We start from the raw sequence: 20,348 nt of genomic DNA on the forward strand, positions 1-20,348 counted from the left end.
TCTCCCACTCACAGCTGGACCTTCCTTCCCCCCCCCCACTCGCCGATCATTCGTGGCAGCCCATAGCCAAGGCCGTGATCTTCCAAAGCAGACCCCAGACATCAACGGTGACCTCCACCTCCCGAGAGCTGCTTCACGGTGGAGCCACGTCCGTGAGAATCCACCCAACACGCGATGCACGTGTTCCCACAGGGTCTGGTAGCTGTCGGGCTCCAGCGTCTTCTGCTCCTCAGACGGGTCTGAGTTCCTAGCAAGGCCCTCACGATAAGTCCCGGCTTTTGCACGTCAGACTTGTCCAGACATGTTCTGGGCCAGTGCGTTTTCCCGCCAGCGTAATCTGGCATGGGGGATGCAAAGCAGGTTCACACCAGCCTCTGCCCATGGCGAACACCACTGGATGACCCTGCTCTGCTCCCATGCCCACGTGAAACAAATCTTTGGCCTTCTGCCATATGGTCCAGCCCCACCCGCCATGACTGACGACACCAGCAGGGCCAGAAAATTCCAGCGAACAGAAACAGAATCAGTCTCTTCAGTCATCAGAACTGGGGAAAGTTAGAAATGTAATGGGTTTAAAGTAGGCAAAATGGGGCAGGGTGGAAAAAGAACAAAAAAAGAGGTCTCTGATAGGGCAGAAGACAGGAAACATTAAATGACAAAAAATTGGTTGGGCAGAGCCAAGGAAACAGTAATTATTTTTCCCAGTTCTGTTGAAAGGTCAACGTCCTGACACATTAACTCTATTCCTCTCTCCACAGATGCTGCCAGACCTGCTGAGCTTTTGCTGTTTTTAAAGAGTTCCAGCACCTGCAGTATTTTGCTTTTGTGCTATATAAATGCAAGTTTGTTCTTTATTAATACAGACCCACGGACAATTTGATCTCAATTAAGGCTGTCGTTAGAAACTTACTGGAGTGAGGACAAAATTGGATTCAGCTGTGGTAGCAGGAGGACGGTCAGCAGGAGCCAATATTTTGAGGGGTGAAGGAGTTTTTGAAAAAGGCAAAATTCTCTGAAATACTTGACAAGAGTGAATTTTGTGCCTAGAATTTCTAAAGCTGCTTGTACATTGGGCTTTCATGCCATTGACTCAAGATGTTCATGCAGCTGCTGCCAATCCAGAGAAATGTACTAGATTTGTTAAGGCCACCTGCCTGAGATCGCCCAGCACTGGGAACAGGTCTTCTTGGCCGTGGTCTTAGCGAGCTGCTAAGTTCATTTTGGGGTTGTTGCTGCCTGCACAGCCTCACACAACAGCACTAAGCCCTCATGGTCAGCAACAACGGCCACTTCAGCAAGATAGCGGACGATACCCGTGTATGGAGTCAACGATTTCAGAAGAACGTTTTTGTGAGGAAGGAAAAATAATGGGCAATTTCCAATGCCCCGAATTTCTAAACGTGGGTTAATCAAATGGCCTTTTGTAAATATAGGGAGAAGTAATATAATTGTGCTGATTGTGATATATTATTACTGCTACACTGTCACAAAGGCAAACAACATACTGGGGCAAAAAAACAGTAAATGGTAGCTTGAGAAGATTCTATTGTTTAAAATAATTATGTTGTTTCTTTATTAATCAGGCCATAATGGAAAAGTAACCAACTCAGGAGTGGATGAGACACAGCCGATCCTAAAAGTCTCCAATGTATCACATCTCTGGATACATTAGCTACTGGGACTCTTTACAGTGTTTAGCAACTGGATTGTTATCCAGTCATTCCTGCTCAGAACTTTGACTGCCATCTTGTCATGTCCACTGCAGAGCATACATGTGTGTGAACACTGGAGGAAGATCCTAGGTTGGCTGTGGACTCAGAGGGAAAGTTAGTTTTCACAGACCATCTAGTGTGGACCATAGAGTCCTGCCAGGTCAAATTAAATTCAAGCGACTGTTTCCATTAGTGTGCATAGATGTGAAGTTACCAATGTCTATTTACCTTGTCTTTCAGATTTAGGGTTTATCCATCAGTGAAGGAGCAGGTTTGAGAAAAGACCTTTTCGAACATTCAAATGGGAAATGGGAAAAAGAAAGCAGAGCAGCAAAGTGGCCATTTTTTCTCAAAAAGGAAACTCTTTCGAGTTATCAACAGTCACAGATTGCAACTCTTTCGAGTACAATCACAGTTCTTGGTTTCCGGGACTGGGACATGAACCCACAACCCTCTGATTCAAAGGCGAGGGTGCTATGAACTGAGCCACAGCTGACACCAGGGTGACCTGGTAGAAGTCTTTAAAATTATGAAGGGAATTGGCAGGGTAAACACAGACCAGCTGTTTCTGCTTGCGGGGGGGGCGGGGATAACAGAAGAAAACTAGAGGTCATAAATATAAGATAGTCACAGATAAATCTTACAGAGAATTCTTGCCCACAAAGTAATAAGAATGTGGAATCTACATCCACATGGAGTGGGCGAGGTGAAAAATGCATAGAAGCATTGAAGGAGAGGCTAGATAAACACAACTGAGAAAGGAATAGAAGGATACGCTGGTAGGTAAGAGGAGGGGAGGGTTTCTGGGAGGAGACTCGCACAGAGCACATACGCCTGCACAGATCAGTTGGGAAGCATGGCTTGTGTTGATGCTGTGGATTCCATGTAAACATAAGTGAGACTAGGAATGGAAGTTCTGGGGTTTTGTGTGCCAGAAAGCGAGGTCGTAGTTTCGGTACCCGTGCCTCGGATTACAAACAACAAGCGGCCACTTCAACCAGGTACTGGGGAGAAACCAGCAGCCATGAAACAGGAGTTCAGGAATGGTCAATGTCTTTTGAGGGGAAGAAACAAAGCAAATTCCAGGAGGAAAAGATTCCATGTATCAGTTTTAGATTTTTTTTTAAAAAATTACAATTCAATGCAGCTAACAATTAAAATCATGGTATTAATCACAGAATAAATCTTAACTTCAGCTTGAACCATTTCTTCCCCCCCCCAGCATTTGTGTCACTCATCCAGTTCCTCCTCCACTTTCAGGCATTGCTCGATTGTTTTAATTTTGTATTTAGAGAAAGAAAAGTATAGCAGTAAGCTTGGAGTGGTAATGCACTGAAGGTCTCAGATAACCTGACACGCGTCTAGTTATCTATTATCCTTACATATAAAGAGCTCTACAATAGCCACAATAGCTCAGTTCACAGGTGACTAAGGACACCTTGAACTTGCAAAAAAAAAAAACAAGTGTGAGTGTACTTAACCTCAGTAGGTAAAATTACTTTATCCCAGGTTGGTTTGGCATTGTTCTATTCTCATTTTTTCTGCTTGTGCTTGCGCTAGGGTATCGATCCAAAGGTACCCGTCACTTTCCAATGCCTCACATCCAACAATGTATGATCTCTTGACCGCTAATGTTGGTTGGCTTTGGTAGCGATGGGAAGGGTGGGTGGGGGAGGGGTTTAGACCCCTCCATCCTCACAAACCTGCATGCACACACCCCTCCCAGAATGTTAATATTGAAGAGCACAACTGTGGTGTGAAACAGTCAGAACAGTCCCAAAGTGTAGAAGGATCAGTTAGTCAATTTCCTACACCTCTGCGCTTCTTTAAAATCACTTCTCCCACTTTATATCCAAGTCCACTGCCTCTCCCCCCCCCCACCAAACCATTCTCTTTTGAAAGCTCCACTCTCAGTTGTTGCAGAAGCCCCAGACTGTTGCCTCCTCAATCTCTTCTGAAAGTCCCACTTCCTGGCTAATCGAGTAGAGGCCCATTCTCTGGGTCCCTCAACTTCCTCATGCTGCTCCTAAATAGAAACTTCATTGCTGTGGGATGAGTGAAAAAGCAGTGTGAAAGAGAACAAGGTAAGCAAGAGGAGATAAGGGAAAGGAAGGAGAAAAGAGAATGGGGTGGGGAAGGGTAAGCGTGAGAGAAAGTCAGCACACGTAAAACTCAAGAATTGTGAGAAGCAAGGACGGAGAGAGATGAAAATAACAGAGAATGTGACCATAAAGGAAGGACAGAAGAAAGTCAAGAAAAGGAGGGAAGGGAGTTGAAGCAGAGAGAAAAATACAATGGGTGAAGGAGAGAACAAAGAAAGAAACAAAAGTAGAGATAAAGCACGAGGAAAACTGTGAAGGCCAGTGGGAGCTAACACAGCAGTAAGAGAAAGAGGAGTAAGAGAAGAATAATAAGAGAACCAGAAAAACAGAAAACACGCACATGAAGTTGGGTCCACATGTGCAAGAGAGAAAATGCAGGCAGGGGTGAAAGAGAAGGTCTAGATTCAATCAAAGTCTTGATGTTAGTGAGGGGACAAATTGGAGAGGCAAGTAAGTCATAAAGGATTGGGTATGAATGGGTGGGGTCAAGTATCCAAGAGGGATGAAATGAAAGATGGCAAGACTGGATGACAGGAAGAGGAACAAACAGGACAGATGGGCCTAAGGCTTGCTGTGTACAGTCTGGCTGCTATATTCCCCCACATTGACAGTGACTACGTTTCAAAGGTAATCTTTTGTCCAGGAGGCACTTTGACTTATCCTGAGGTTGCGAAAGGCACTGTATAAATGGAAGTGCTTTTTAAAAAAATAATACAATCAGGTCCGGAATGAGAAGCAATTGAAATTTTGTTGTTTAGCTCCACATTACACCATGCTGATATTGCGTTCAGTTATCAGAAGAGCTGTCACAATATTCCCACTAAGCCATTCGGCTGCACAGCGACCTACAATGTACTGTGCAGGTCTTGTGCTGTGATAAACAGTGTGCGCGCGTGGCCACATAAAATAATTTAAAGGGAGCGGACACTAAGAAAAACGGGCACTTACAACTAAATTTTAAAGGAAACATTTTGGTCTCAGGGTAAGTGAACAAAGATGTGCACACAGCATAATTAAAGGCTTTTACCATGATGCAATAACTAATCACAGTGCTGATAGGGACACAAGTAAGATTCAGAGTGAGAAAGAAAGACTTGTAATTCTGTAATGCTTTTCACGACTTCAGGACAGCCCCAAGCACTTGACAGCCAATGAAATGTAGTCACTGTTGTAAACGTTAGAAATATGACTGCTGATTTACATACAGGAAGATCTCACAGGCAGTAATGTTCTAAAGATCAGATAGTCTGTTTTAATGAGTAAGGCTGAGGGATCAATATTGGCAAGGACACAGGGACACCTCCCTTGCTCATCTCTACAATAGAATCATGGAATCTTTAATGTCCACTTGAGAGGGCAGGCAGGGGCTTGGTTTAACTTCTCATCTGCAATATGGCACTCCGGACAGTGCAGCCTGGATTTTTGTGCTCAGATCTCTGGGGTGGACTTGCACCCACAATCTTCTCCATCAGAGATGACTGTGCTACCACTGAGTTGCCAGGATTTAAGTCTTTGCTTCTTGGGCAGCGGTTGGTGAATGGGAGAGCATTAAACAGGTTCGATTCCTGGTCCGTGCTCCCATCTGGGAAACTACAAATGGCCTCAGCATCCCTAGGCTGCGGAACAAGCAAAATTAAAAACAAATCAGCTAAGGCTCCTAATCTCGATCATGCCAACAGCAATTGTGATTTATGATATAGTCCTCAAGAATCTTGGGCTACTTTATGAAGCATGGGGAGCGATATTGAGATGGGAGGCGGCATATTCAAAGAGACTGGTTTTTAAATCAACATTCAAAGGTAGAGGAATAGATAGGAACGCAAAGGGGTTTCAGATACAATTCCAAAGTTCAGGGTTTCTTGGGTGAAAGAACAGCCTTGGATGCTGAGGTGAAGTACTAATAATCAGATGCTGGAGAGTGCAGTCTTGTATCAATAGAAAGGATTTCTATTAAGAATGATATCAGTCTGTGGGAGGGTTTGGAACCTAGGGTGAGGATTCTGAAAATTGATTCTTTTCGGCATGTGAATTGCCAGAGCCTGGTGATGAGAAGCTGACAGGAAGAACAGCCTTTGCATGGCAGAAGACTCAGGCTCTAGAATTTGGAGTAACTGTGGTTTATAAAGGGGAGGATGAGAGTTTCAGTAGTAACAATGGTTAAACTGGTTATCTTCTGGAGGTAAACATTGGGGGTGGTTTCAGTGGTAAACAAGGCATGAGGTTGAAACTCAGTTCGAGGTTGATGAGGACTGAGATGAGAACACTAACACATGTTTGTGGACCAAGTTCAACTGTCATGCCTTTATAGTCAAATAGTCCATTGACACTCACCAGTGTATGATGAATGACCACTTTTAAAACTACTTAAATACCAGTGGCAGTCAGTGTCCCTGGAAACTTAGCCCAACCTAAGTCATCATCTTCAACTGATAAGAAAATTGTTACTTAGAAAACAAACAGGTCCCATCATTGCAGACAAGGAAATAACCAGTAAACTCATGAGTGAAGGGGTTAAATGATCTGAGCAAACGGGCCCGAGTTTTATATGATTGTCTACGTCAGACAATGGAGAGCAGTATACTGCTAATCTAGGTACAGCTGGTGATTCTCTGTGCCATTCTCTTCCTCCATGTGTGGCTGGGAGGAGGAGCCAGCTTGGCAGTACTGACTGCGCAGTGATTACTAAATGCTCCTTTGAGAGTGAGTATTAGCATTTTGGCGGCTGATCTTATTCAAACAAAAAAGAAGTGTTAATCAATCATTCGGAGTCCTGCTGAATGATCCCTGATTTGTTTTTTATTCTAATGTTAATGCTGAGGAACAGCTGAAACAGACGACTGCTTAATGATTCCGAACAGGGTTTCAGGTGTTAACCTGTGTGTGGAGAGGGAGAAAGCGTGAGGGCGTGCAAGGGTGAGGGCGTGCAAGGGTGAGGGTGTGCAAGGGTGAGGGCGTGAGAAGAAGGGAAGAATGCATGCATGAAATGCAGCGAGGGGCGGCAGGGTGGGGTGAGGGGTACACAAGGAGGGAGTGTGTTCACTGTACTAAGGAGTCACAGGTGCAAAGAGGAAAGGGAACAAGATGAGGTAGAAGGAATAAGTGAGAGAGGGATGGGGAAAGTGGGAGAGAAGGTACATATACACAAGGAATAGAAAAAAAAGAGATAGAGGGGCAGCAGTGAGAGAGAGACTGAGAGAAAAGAGAATCAAAAAGAAAGGGGTCAGAAAGAGAAAAGAGCAAGCTGGACAGTGGGCCAGCAAAAGAGCAAGACGGGGAGAGAGACAGCCCGTGTTGACCCATTTTGTAGGATGGCCACCGATGGAGCTCAAAAATACTGGACACACTCCTGGCAACCACCATGCAAAAACGATTACGTTAAGGCCAGGCTTTCCAGTGACCTCCGTGCAGGCACAGTGGCACCCCCTGTTGTCAGGTGCAGCGCTATTCGCTTTCTCCGCGTTGCACTCCGGAACCGCGGGTCCGATTCGATAAGATCGGTGTCGAAGCTGCAGCTCATGGCCCAGCCCGGTGGCCAAGAATAAAAACGCCGGACAAAGCAGTGCCCAGTCCGGACGGGAACAGGCCAGCTGAAAACCAGGACTGTCCAGTATAAAACTGGACAAATGACCGCCCTACACGTTTGTTGGGCGCAACAACGTGAGTCTGGATGTAGGCTCAGGGTGTCAACCTGCCCACAAAAGGTCAGTAATGCACTTTTGCAAACTTTGTTCAGCGCTGAAGAGGGTGCGTGGCCAGAATGACAAGTTGCAAACAGGACCTTGATTGTAACTGCAAGTGCACCAATGTCCCTCTATTTATTGCCGCAGGACAAATGGGTGAAATGTGGCAAATTTTGAAACTGACACAGCTGCAGAACTGCTTTCACACTGAAGTGGGCAGAACAGATTTTTTTTCCTGGGGAGGCTGGAGGCGGTGGGGGAGGGTTTATTTATTTTGAAAAATATTTTCAAAAACCTTCAAAGGTTTCAAAAGTATACCGGCTCAGGCTCAATCCAAATTAAATGAAGCATCTAAACTTGACCTCAAGGCATCTAGTATTTACCAAATTGCAAAAAATCAGTAACTGCAGATAACATCTTAGTAGCAAGACATTCAAATATTAAAAGGACCAGAGGCTTGCATGGACAGTGCACAATGATCTACTGATTCATTAATGCCTCACACTCAGTACAACATATGCTGACCTTGTCATACTTAGCAGGTGAAGCAACTCCCTTTCATACTTCAAACATTCACAAAGCAGTCTTAAATCAAATCACTCCACTCTCTGCTAAACCAGTTGCTTTTACATCTCTAATGCCTTTGGTGCAGCTTCGGACCCCAGTCCTAAACAGCATTTGGACTCCTGTGGGAGAATGTTTCAAAATTTGTGTTTCTGCTGTGCAATATGTTACAGCAAAGCAGCTGGGAGGCCTGAGCTCTGGGTCCTTGGGGATCGCCATTTTACCTCAGCCCCCAAAGGTCCCCATTATGCTTCATTACACCATTTGCCACCATGCTCCCTGTAGCCATGCCTAAAGGGCAATGTGGAGCCACGGCAGGCCTCTTCTTCACCCTGACCTGCTGTCCTTACACTGGGTCAAGCGCTGTTAATGCAGAACTACAGCTGTTCCCCCAGCGCAGTGTAAACAGCTCCTTTATCCAATGTTTCGTAAATCTTATTAGAATTGTAAAGTGCATTTCTCTGCTCTGGCTTTCTTGTGTTAGTTACTTACCATGAGAAAGCCTTTGAACACATACACCAGAAGGCTCATTTAAGCCTGGTAGGTATTTTGCATTTACAGTGTGTGCTTAAACTAAACTGTGAACTTTCTTCACACTGAATTCTCATGCTTCTCAGTTTAAAAATTCAGCTTTGTTAAATATTTAAAACGTACATAAGTAAAGTATTGAAGAATATATATTATTAACACCAGGCTCCCAAATGGGTTACAAGTTCATTTCCTAGCTAACCGGGCACTCAAACTCAACGTTTGTCACGAGAGCTTTAATTATACACTGGTACCTGATTCACAATCAATACTAGTTACCTGAAGGTACATTAGCAGAGCTCTTTGCTTCTATAGTTTACATTATCGAGACTAGTGAGTTAAGCATTCTGCTGCTGTGCTGGGAAAGGGATTAGACTGGCTTCATCCCGTGTGTAAATACCATAAATCAAACCCAGGGCCCCTGCAGTGAGTTTTTGTCCATTTCATAAAAGAATATAATAGGATGCTTATACCGAGACCAGGAGGTGTAATACAGACTCAGTATATTAAATTTGCATAGACAGATTGAGCAGAACTGACCCTGTTAAACTGCACACCCTCTGTGGGGCAGTTTGCCTGTAGAAATATTTTTTGCCATACACAATGCATATACTCATATGGACTGATTTTCCACCCCTCAAACCCTCATAACCATCCCAATTTTCTTCCTTCCTGTCCTGAAGCCAATAACTCAACCTGACTGCAGTTTCATGGACACCTGGTCCAAGTGCCATTATTTTCAGGCGGGTCTAGATGATGAGTGTCAGCACATCACTCCACTCCGAGACACGGCTCAGGTTCAATCCCATCCTCGTTCAACTTCCCCAAACTCTCAAGTGTCACTTAAAAACGCAATCAGTGACGAGGAATCCTGGTCGATTTACCCCACACCATCCCCAGCAAACAGCACTCAAGCTCCTGTTTCCAGCCCAGCTATATTTAAAAGAAAAGTGCTTGAATTCCTAGAGCACCTTTCATGACATCAGGACGTCCTAAATGCTTTACAGCCAATCACCTACACCACATGGACTGCGGCGGCTCAAGAAGGCAGCTCACCACCGCCTTCTCAAGGGCAGTTAGGGATGGGCAAATAAATGCTGGCCTAGCCAGCGAAGCCCACATCCCATGAATGAATAAAAGTGTTTTTGTATTGCAGTCACTGTTGGAGGACATGCGGCAGCCCATTTGCACACAGCAAGATCCCAGGAACAGCAATGTGATAATGGCCACATAATCGATTTTAGTGGCGTTGGTTGAGGGATAGATATTGATAAGGACGTTGGCGAGAGGTCCCCTGCAACTCTCCCAGTAGCGCTATGGGATCCTTTATGTCCACCTGAGAAGGCAGACAGGTCTTGGTTCCATCTCGCCTAAGAGGCAGTACCTTTTGACAATACAGCACTCCCTCAGTACTGGCTCTCATAATCTAGGCTGAGCTTCCAGTGCAAGTCTCTCAAGGGGAATTTGAACCCAAAACCTTCAGAATCAGCGGCGAGTGCTACCTACCACTGAGCCACAGCTGACCCCCAAGTACTGAATTTCACACACCTAATCTACACAAAGGAACATATATACCCTCTATAGTTAAAATTTAAATGAAAGCAACAGCTGATAGCTGAAGCTGAGTAGCTGGTGTTGAAGACTACCTGGAGGACTAACAAAGTGACATGGCTTGTGGAACAAGGAGAGGTTACCTGTCAACGTCAAAAATCTAACAGCATCAGGTTGCACTGGTATGGTTCCAACTTGATGACTGCAAGATTTAGAATACATTAAACAATCCACCTGATACATCAGGTTTTTAAGAAGTCTGACAGGGTTATATGCTGGAATAGCACAGCATATTCAGTATAGTCACGAAACTAGGTCTTCAGCATAGGAGAGATTAATGTTAGTTTTTCCAGCTCTTCACTGAGCTACAGGATGGAGCAGTGCACAGTATAATAGAAGCATCTGATACAGTGCCACACAACAGACTTGGGAGCAAAGTTATAGCTCATGGAATAAAAGGGACAGTACCAATATGAACACAAAATTGGCTGAGTGACAGGAGACAGAGTTGTGGTTAATGGATGTTTTTCAGGCCAGAGAAAGGTGTGCAGTGGAGTTCCCCAGGGATCAACCCTTGCTCTTCCTGATATATATTAATGACCTAGACCTTGTTGTACAGATCACAATTTCACAATTTTCAGATGATACGAAACTTAGAAACATTGTGAACTATGAGGAAGATAGTTTGGAACTTCAACTGAGAGGTGATTCATTTTGGTAGGAAGAACACAGAGACAATATAAAATAAAAGGTACAATTCTAAAAAGGTGCAGCAGCAGCGGGACCAGGGTACTTTTGTGCATAAGTCATTGAAGGTGGCAGGGTGAGTTGAGAGAGTGGTTAATAAAGCAGACAGCATCCTAGGCTTTATTAATCAGGGCCTGGGGTACAAGAGCAAGGAAGTTGTGTTAAACCTGTACAGAACACTGGTTTGACCTCAACTGGAGTACCGGGTGCCACACTTCAGGAAAAATGTGATGGCATCAGAAAGATTGCAAAAAAGATTCACAGGAATGGTTCCAGGGATGAGGAACTTCAGTTACATTGACAGATTGGAAAAGTTGGGACTGTTTTCCTTGGCAAAGACAAGGTTGAGAGGAGATTTAATAGAGGTATTCAAAAGCATGAGGGGTCTGGACAGAGTAGATAGAGAGAAATTGGTAGAAAGATAAAGAACAAGAGGGCACAGATTTAAGGCGATTGGTAAAAAAAGCAATGGTGACATGAGGGAAAACTTTTATCACGCAGCGTGTGGTTAGGATCTGAAATGCGCTGCCTGAGAGTGTGGTGGAGACAGGGTCAATCAAGGTGTCCAAGGGAATTGGATTCTTATCTGAAAAAGAAGAATGTGCAGGGTTACGGGGAAAAGGTGGGTGAGTGGCACTCGGTAAATTCTTCTACGGAGAGTTAGTGCAAACGCGATGGGCTGAATGGCCTCCAGTGCTGTAATAATGCTGTATGAAAAGAGGAAAAGCAGTAGGGGGCTAACCCAAGGGTGTAAAGGGCAATTGGAGAGTATTAAAACTACATATGTCATTTCCTATGTTAAAACTGTGATTACATTTCAGAAGTACTTCACTGGCTGTAAAACACTTTGGGACATGGAGTTTGTGAAAGGCTCTACATCAACGTAAGTTTTCTTTTTACTGCCATCTTGACCGAGGTCAGCTGATACCATATCTAAAACACAAAGCCATTTCAACAGCTGCTGAATCTACTCTGTTTACACTAATAGCAGATACACTAACAACCAAGCAGTGAATGAGCAAGATTTGCTTGAGCAGAGCGGATCGGAAGTAAAATTATTCTGGCCGGGAACTTCTGAGTTCGGCCGACAGAAGCGGCACCAGAATTGGCCATTTGTTTTCTACCTGCTAGTCTGACTGCACCAGTCGTACTGCTGGGTTACTTGTGACATCTCTTTTGTCATCAGAGGCATCCCTGCAAAGTAAAGGCTGGATATCCGTGCCTTCAAACCACCTGGCAAACTGCTGCACAATTCAGTAAGCCCAACGGCGAACGGTTCAACTCTGGACAAACTGGCAACATCAGGATTATGAAGCCACCATCTCGAACAGCTAGACTACCAGGGTTGTCCCTTTGTTTTTTTTTCAGGTTAATATAATGTATTCCTGCAGCCGCCTCTATCTAAATAACCTTTTCTCTAACCCAGGCTCCAACCTGCAGCAGCTATGTCACAGCTTGAATGCCTATTCTGAAGAACAAATCTGAAAGGCAAGCCTACTATGTTCAGGCCCTCCAGTCACACATGACAACATCTATAACACAATGAACGAGCGCCATGCAGGCAAACACACATCTGAGTTTGATCATTTCATGTTAATCTATTAAAACCAATTCATCTCGTTTTAATCATGGTATTAATCTGCAGCTAATTAATATGCAAATTGAAAGGATTTTGGTAACAATGAGGTAGTGATTAATTAGTTGGGTGGTTTTGTTCTGTTGCCAGTCTAATTTTTTTTATGAGTTTTTTTTTTGTCTGAATGTGTAACAGTAAGGAAAATGAGTCCGTTAAAAGTAGCCAGACTGTGTGCACCAATAATTACTACCAGCATTTGTTAAAAAAAAACAAAAATAACTCCAGGCAATTTTGTCCTTTTCTGAAGATTATGGCTGCCAGAATCACTATGTTTTTACTGTGTTTCGTGCGGAGCAGATTTTTCTTCCCTATTACTGCAGCCATTTCACCACAACCAGTACTCTATAACAAAGGTGTCAAGTACAGATGTTGTCTCTGTACCTGTCTCTAGCACAAGTTTGCTCCTCCAGTTCCTTAATAAGGCAAGCTACCAGTCTGACAGTGGCTTTACATATATATCACTACATAGGAGTGATTATATAGCAAACACTAGTTCACTTCTCCTGCCTCCATAAGCTCCTCTAGTGTTTCTTGGGTACCACTGCAAGGTAATTTTATGACACATCTGCTCATTGCTCTGGTTGCTTAGCAGCTCGGTGGCTTGCTAGGCCAATTCAGGGGGCATTCAGAGTCATGACAAAGTGTAGGAATGGAGTTACATTTATGCCAGACACATTAGAAAGGGGACTTCCCCCCCTTCCCCGAAGGAAACCAATTAAGTTTTTAAACAGCAAAACGCTCATTTTTTCCCCCTCTGCTTCCAAGATTCCAATTATCAGATTTACCAAACTCAATTTCACAACTTCCCACAATGGAATGCAAACATAACCTCTGGGTTGGCTGCCAATGTCACAACTGTTACACTGCCATAGAAACTTAGAAACAGGAACAGACCCAGCTATCCATGACAACCCATTTACTTCTAATATAATTGTAAAATCTCTGCCAATCTTGATAACCCACATGAGTTTCTTTTTGTATTCCCCTTTTGCAGCTCTTGCTTAGCATTATATCTGCTAGGAGCAGTGCTCCCTGCAGATGGTCACTTGAGCCTTGCCCTTTCTCAATGCTTTAATACATACGGGGGGGTGAAAAAATGAGTTGGTAGGAAAAAGACCCAGTTGAATGCAAGTTATCTCTTGGGGGCTGGTAATGGGAAACGGCTAGAAGAGAGAACAGAGTGAAGCTGAACATGGAGTTACAGTTTGCATTGCCTACATCCGTAACAGCAAGTTAAGAAAAACAGCAGTGGGAGAGGTCTGGAACAAGTCTCTCATGAACTCTGGGTTCACACACGTTCTCAAGTAACGACTACATACTATGATGGTCAAACTCCAAAGACAGGGGAAGGTTTGATTTCTGCTCCCCATCCAGACATATCAGACCATCTATAAAACATTTATGTGCTTCCTCCAGTCCTGCATTTTTGCACTACTCAGGTCCTGCCATTAGATGTTGCTAGCTGCAGAAAATATGCCAACACAGCACTGGCCTCTAATGGTGGAATTCAAGGACTGCTGGAGTTTCATTTTCCCAGAAGAGTTATCATTTCTACAACATCTGGGACCAGACCATCAAGGTACATGAATTATTTTAGATTGTAATCACAATCAACGAACACATCTTAAGCTAATATTTCCCAATAAGGTTCTGCTATTGACTCAAATTACACGTCATATTTAAGCAACAAGTTATTTATACCTGCCAAACGTCCTCCAAAATTACGAAAGGCGGCTAATGAAATATGCTGCTTATCATTCACCTTTGATTTCCCCTTAAAAAAAGAAAGCATTTTTCTTCTTGATGACTCAGTGTGTGACTGCATCACCTGAACCAGCCACAATAGTGTTGGCCTACAGGAACAATAAAAATAAGACAATAGAGAAACTAAAGAAAGCACTGTATTTGGAAGGTTATGGAGCGACAATATTCGCTAAAGGGTATAATATTAAAGGGGAACAGGAAAAGAAGGAACAGAGCGATCTAGAGGTTTATGTACACAAATGGCAGGACTAGTTTTTTTTAAAAAGCACACAAGATCCTTGGTTTTATAAACAGAGGTATGGAATACAAAAGGAGTTATGCTTAACTCTTTCCAAGTCAGTGGTTAGGCAGAGTATTACGTTCAATTCTGGGTGCCACACTAAGGAAGGATGGACAGTGTGGAGGAGATTAACTATAATGGTACCAGGGACGAGGGATTTGAATTATGTGAAAACCAGAGAAGCAAGGATTGTGCTGCTAAGACTAGAGACGGTTAAAGCAAGATTTAATACAGGAGTTGAAAGTTAAGGGTTTTGACAGAGTTTCCAGTGACAGGAGGGTCAGTAGCCAGAGGAGACAAACTTAAATAATTCATGAAATAAAGAGATGAGAATATTTTTTACACAGTGAGTTGTTGTGATCTGGAATGCACTGCCTGAAAAGGGCGGTGCAAGCAGACTGTTTTCAGACTGAAGGGTCATACTTGTCAAATTAAGTTCTTTGAGGTGGTGTCAGAAGCACTGAATGAGGGTAATGCAGCGAACGCAGTATATATATTGGAGAAAACACAAATTACCACAGAGAAGATTGTTGAAGGATGCGACATGAGGCATTAGCGGAAGAAAGGCGACGTGGATCAATGCTTGTTGAGAAGGGAGGAAACAGCAAGAAATAGTTCCAGCAGTTTCTCAGAGTAGTTGTAAGTGGGAAGCTGTGCTCTGGAAGCACCTTCTGTTGATTGTGTTTATGAGTAATTTGGACACAGGGATAAAAATGGTGGCAACATTTGCAGACAATATTGAACTAAGGGGCAAAGTAAATCGAGTACCAAAGGAAACAGAATGGGTCCCATTGATAAGATGGGAAATGGACAAAGTGGCCGGTGGTGGCGTGAGGTTGGTTAAAACATTTTTTTATGATTATATTTTAAACGGGGAAGGTTAGGTGAAGTGGAAGAGCAAAGAAATTTCAAAGTTCAGGTTCACAAGACATCAAAAGCAGTCCCTCAAGTCGAAGCATTTAAGGGGAAGCTAAACCAGCATATTGAAGGAGAAAGGAAAAGAACAATATGTAGATAGGGTGAGGTTTTTTTAAATTTATTCTTTCATGGGATGTGGGCATCGCTGGCAGGGCCAGCATTTGTTGCCCATTCCTAATTGCCCTTGTACTGAGTGGCTTGTGAGGCCATTTCAGAGAGCAAGTTAAGAGTCAACCACATTGCGGTGTGTCTGGAGTCACATGTCGGCCAGGCCAGGCAAGGACAGCAGATTTCCTTCCCTTAAGGACATTAGTAAACCAGATAGGCTTTTACAAAAATTGATGATAGTTTTACAGCCACCATTACTGAGACTAGCTTTCAATTCCAGATTTATTAATTGAATTTAAATTCCACCAGCTGATGTGGCGGGATTTGAACCCATGCCCCCAAAACATTAGCCTGGGCCTCTGGGTTACTCGTCCAGTGACATTACCACCATCGCCATCGAAGTAGAGGTGAAACACTGCACCAGCCAGGTCAAATGGGCTGTTTCGCAACTCTGCATTCTATGTAATTCTATATAAATAAAGCTCACCGTTCATGTCCCACAGAACTTGTTTTTTCCTACCTTGACTATTTTTTTCTCCTCTACCCAATCTCTTCCCACAATCATCCAAGTCATTTCCAATACCCATTGCCATTCCAACATTTTCCTGGCTCTAATTATTTGCATTTCACCATGAACATCCGGTTCGGGACTTCCATTCCTGAGGACTCTCTGCTTCTTCCCTGTAAGGAGGTCTAGCCAATCGCCATCCACCACCACCTAACTGAACTTGTCCTTGCAGTGAACAAATTCTCCTCTGACTCTACTCACTTCCTTCAAATAAAAGGTGTTGCTATGGGAACCCAAATGGGTCCTGGCTATGCTGTCTCTTCGTGGGCTACACAGAACATTTTTTGTTCGGGTCCTACTCAGAAGTCCCCCGCCTCACCTCTTTTTCTGGTAAAAAAAAAACCTCTCTTTCTGGTACAATGATGACTGCATTGCTGCGGTTTCCTGTTCTTTACTGCCCACCCTGAACTGAAAATGATCAACTTTGCTTCCAATTTCCACTTTTCCCTTGCCTTCACATGGTCCATTTCCAACTCTTCCCTTTCTCGATTCCTCTCTCCATATTTCTGGGGAATAGGCTGTCAACCATTATCTACTACAAGCCTGACGACTCCCACAGCAACCTTGACTACACTTCCTCTCACTCTCCCAGACATTTCTTAGACTTTGAATGAGTGTCACGGTAATGGAAGCTTCTACACTGACACAAGTGTAGCCACCCACTCCGAATGACAGCTGCTTCTGAATTTGTCTGGTGTTGTGCGTTGTACCATCAGCTTATAACACGTGGATAATAAGCAACAAGAACACCACCAAAGAAAAATTCACATATTCTGGGTGGCAGCCACGAGAAACAAGATTTTTTTAAAAATGACAATGTAGTAGACTTGGTTAGGTGCCTTTAGCATAAACCTGTAAGGCTCAGTTACCCGCGATCTAATCAAACAGCTGAGCCATTGATGGAGTGCTAGGAGAAAATTTATAAATGGAAAAACACAACAATGAATAAATATTCTATTGCGACATTAGTGGCAGCCACCTGCATGCTAAACTCTTCCATTCAACAACTAAAGGTATTTGGAAAATACCTGATATCCGGGGTGAGATACAGCGCTTATGTCACAAAACAGATTTCAGCTGGCTGGCTGCAATTGACCTCAGCAAGAGGAACATCATCGGTGTTCTAGCTCCCAATTACCATCCAGTGATTCCTGCTGGAAAGGATGTGTGTGTGTGGGGATGCTGGATGACAAGAGTCTGCCCCCACTATTGAATAACCAGCCAACGCCAAGGAAGTGGGAAGACAATCGGGATGGAAAATCTCAATACCTACACAAAGTATTTTCTGACCTGCAGCCACATTCTTACTGTATAATGGAAAAGTATTCTGCAGTGAATGAACAGTTTCTCAGTGGGTCTTTGATTCAGTTAAGGTAGGGCCCCTGGAAGGCACAATATTTACAAGAACTCACCCATATAAGGGAATATGAAAACCAAACCACATACTAGGATTGAAGTGTTAAGGGGTATGCTATTTATATAAACCCCTTCTTGCTGATCTGCAAGTACACACCTCGTGCCTTACGGGATGTGAATATACACTCATCTCATTGATACTTGAAGTTACTCAAAAACTGCAATCGTCCTCAGCAGCAAAGAAACAAACAAGTTCCAAACTGTTTCCACTCAGGGAGGGTCAGTAACTAGACAAGATAGATTTGAAATAATTGGTAAAAGAAACAGGGGGGTAAGGAAACTTTCATTTCCACAGTTATATCAAGCCATTGTGGTCAGGAACATACAAAGAGGGTGGGGAAAGCAGATTCAACAGTAACTTCCAAAAGGGAATTGGTTAAATACTTGAAAATGCAGACACGATGGGCCGAATGACCTCCTTCTGTACCGTTAAAATTCTGAGATTCTGAGAGAAGGAAAAACGTTGCAGGCCTATGGGGGAAGAACAAGTGAGTGGGACTAATTGGACAACTCTTCTCAAGGGGCACACGCACATTTGTGCTGACTGGTCATTTTCTGTTCTGTAATAGTCTATGATTCTAACTATATTTTTTGCATATATTGTATTTGTAACATTATTTGTTCTCCAGAATCTTCTAGGATTCTGTTGCCTGTGGGCAGGTGAGGAGGAGGTGACTATTCTACCTGCATTTTCTTCTCTCCTTTTGCAAAAGCTATTCGCCTCTGCTTGTAAATTTTTCACGAAGGTGTGGACAAGGATGCTTGAAGCACTGCACTACACCAATGTGAGCATGGCTGTGACCCTCAGGGACATAAATCTAATGCGGTTTCAATGTACTCCCATGTGTACAAAACTCTTCCTAAATTCAGTTATTTATGATCGCTGGTTTATCAAGAGATAATTACACTGAAATTATACAATACCTGATGTTTGTTTGCAGGTGATTATTAACTTAATGGCCTTTTACATTTTAGAATGGCAGCCACTGATATGAATATTTCTGAAGAGTTCTAATTGCTGCCAATATTTAGAAAATTAATTTTCATCCAATAGCAACGGATACCCACTTTTTCTGTGGTTATTAAGAGCTGCTACTGGACTCGGAGCCTGCAGTTCTGTCAGGCACCTCACAGAAGTGTAAATAATGGAGCGCAGCACTGCGGAGCCAGCATTTCACTGCACACACGTGGAACCCTCATCTGGCCTTTCACCGTGCACGTGCAGAACCTTCTCCCATCCTTTTACCGTCCGCACGTGCACCCGCCCCCCAGCTTCTCAATGCTCTGCCAAAATCGGCACTGAAATATAAAATACCTTTTTAGGAAAAAGGCACCAGTAATGATACTTGCCAATAATCAATGCCCTCTGTGCAAAAATGAAAAGGAGCAATTACAGCACCAAATCCTAATGAATTTTACATGAAACAGTTTTAAAATATTTTTGAAACAGAAAATGACACAAAAAAATGCTTTATGTTCAATCATAGATTTTAAAAACATAGCTTTTAAATTGGCTGAATAATTGGTCCTGATTGAGCAAAACCCTCTTATGATGCTACATTATGTGATGGGGTAGGGTGAAACTATCACCCCCTTCAGCATTTCAGTATCAATTAAGTGTTCCCCAGTACTGTTTCAGCCCCAGGCAGCAACATTTGAAAGCTACAGAAGACCAGGGAAATGAAACAGCTCAGTCCAGCTAAAAATAATTGAATTGTGATAATAGACGGCTGTACTTTTACTGGGGAATTCAGGACAGCAGACTGACAGAGGGATCCACCAGATGGATGCGTTGTCCTCAATTCCATGCTACAGTCCAGACAAGGGTCCACTTTTACATATTTCATTTCACTCAAAGTAAAATCTCCAGAAAACCATTAAGATCTCCACAACGCAATGTTATGAGTCCAATGGCATAAAAGTGTGCTTATGCCTTATTTGTTCTGGGTGATTATTTTCTGTTGCAAACTGAAATACTGATGAGCAACCAGATCTGCAAATGTTGAGAAGACGTGGTTGGTCAAATCTTGACTTATAAGCTAATCACCAAAAATCCTAATGCTCAACTGCTTCCATTAACAAGCAGCAACACCAGTTAAGTCAAAAATGACAATTCCACACATGTACGAAGAAAAAAAAAAATCACCTTCGCAAAGCAGTATCAGCACTCTGCTTTCAAACTTTGTGTTTCTTTGCCAATGCTTCTCCCTGCTGCCATTGCCTCCAAAGGACACATTCTAGTGCTTTGCCCATGTGGTTATTTTTTCCCATGTAGATAAGGAACGCTACGAGTGGGACCATGGTGGAGGGGGCTGCACAGCCAAGCCAATTCAATTCTGGTTAGAGCTTGACATGAGTATTTTCCAGTGAGGGGGGTCACTGAATAGTTAAACTTCACCAAACTTCTCTCCCCTAGTCCATGGGAGTGAAAGTCAATTGTAATGTCCCTCCTGAAATCAGCACCTACATGCCCCAGTGCCGAATTAGACACAGTTCCTATTCAAAGATTAAGCCAGCTTTCTCAAAGATAGATATAATTTCAAAACTTCAAATTTCAGGTGTACAAACCAATCTATCATTGCCTCCTGAAGTCACACTTGTGACTCTGAAAGTTAGCTCAGATACTGAAATGTAAAACATTTGTTTCTCACCCCCTAGAGGACACAGTCACAGTTGCAAACAGTGTCAAAACAGGCTGGTGTTTTGGGCACTATATGTATAAATAGTTACAGGGAGCAGGGAGTATAGGAATAAGTGGCTATATTCTGCCCTGG

General features: G+C 43.3%; 1 protein-coding gene across 3 annotated transcripts in view; it reads right to left on the reverse strand.

Annotated features, from left to right (window-relative positions):
- Nucleotides 1-20,348, reverse strand: part of timm50 (translocase of inner mitochondrial membrane 50 homolog (S. cerevisiae)) — a 147,969-nt gene that overhangs the window by 65,145 nt on the left and 62,476 nt on the right. The window lies entirely within an intron of this gene.

The sequence above is a fragment of the Cetorhinus maximus genome, chromosome 32 (assembly GCF_964194155.1).
Source record: "Cetorhinus maximus chromosome 32, sCetMax3.hap1.1, whole genome shotgun sequence".
NCBI lineage: Eukaryota > Metazoa > Chordata > Chondrichthyes > Lamniformes > Cetorhinidae > Cetorhinus > Cetorhinus maximus.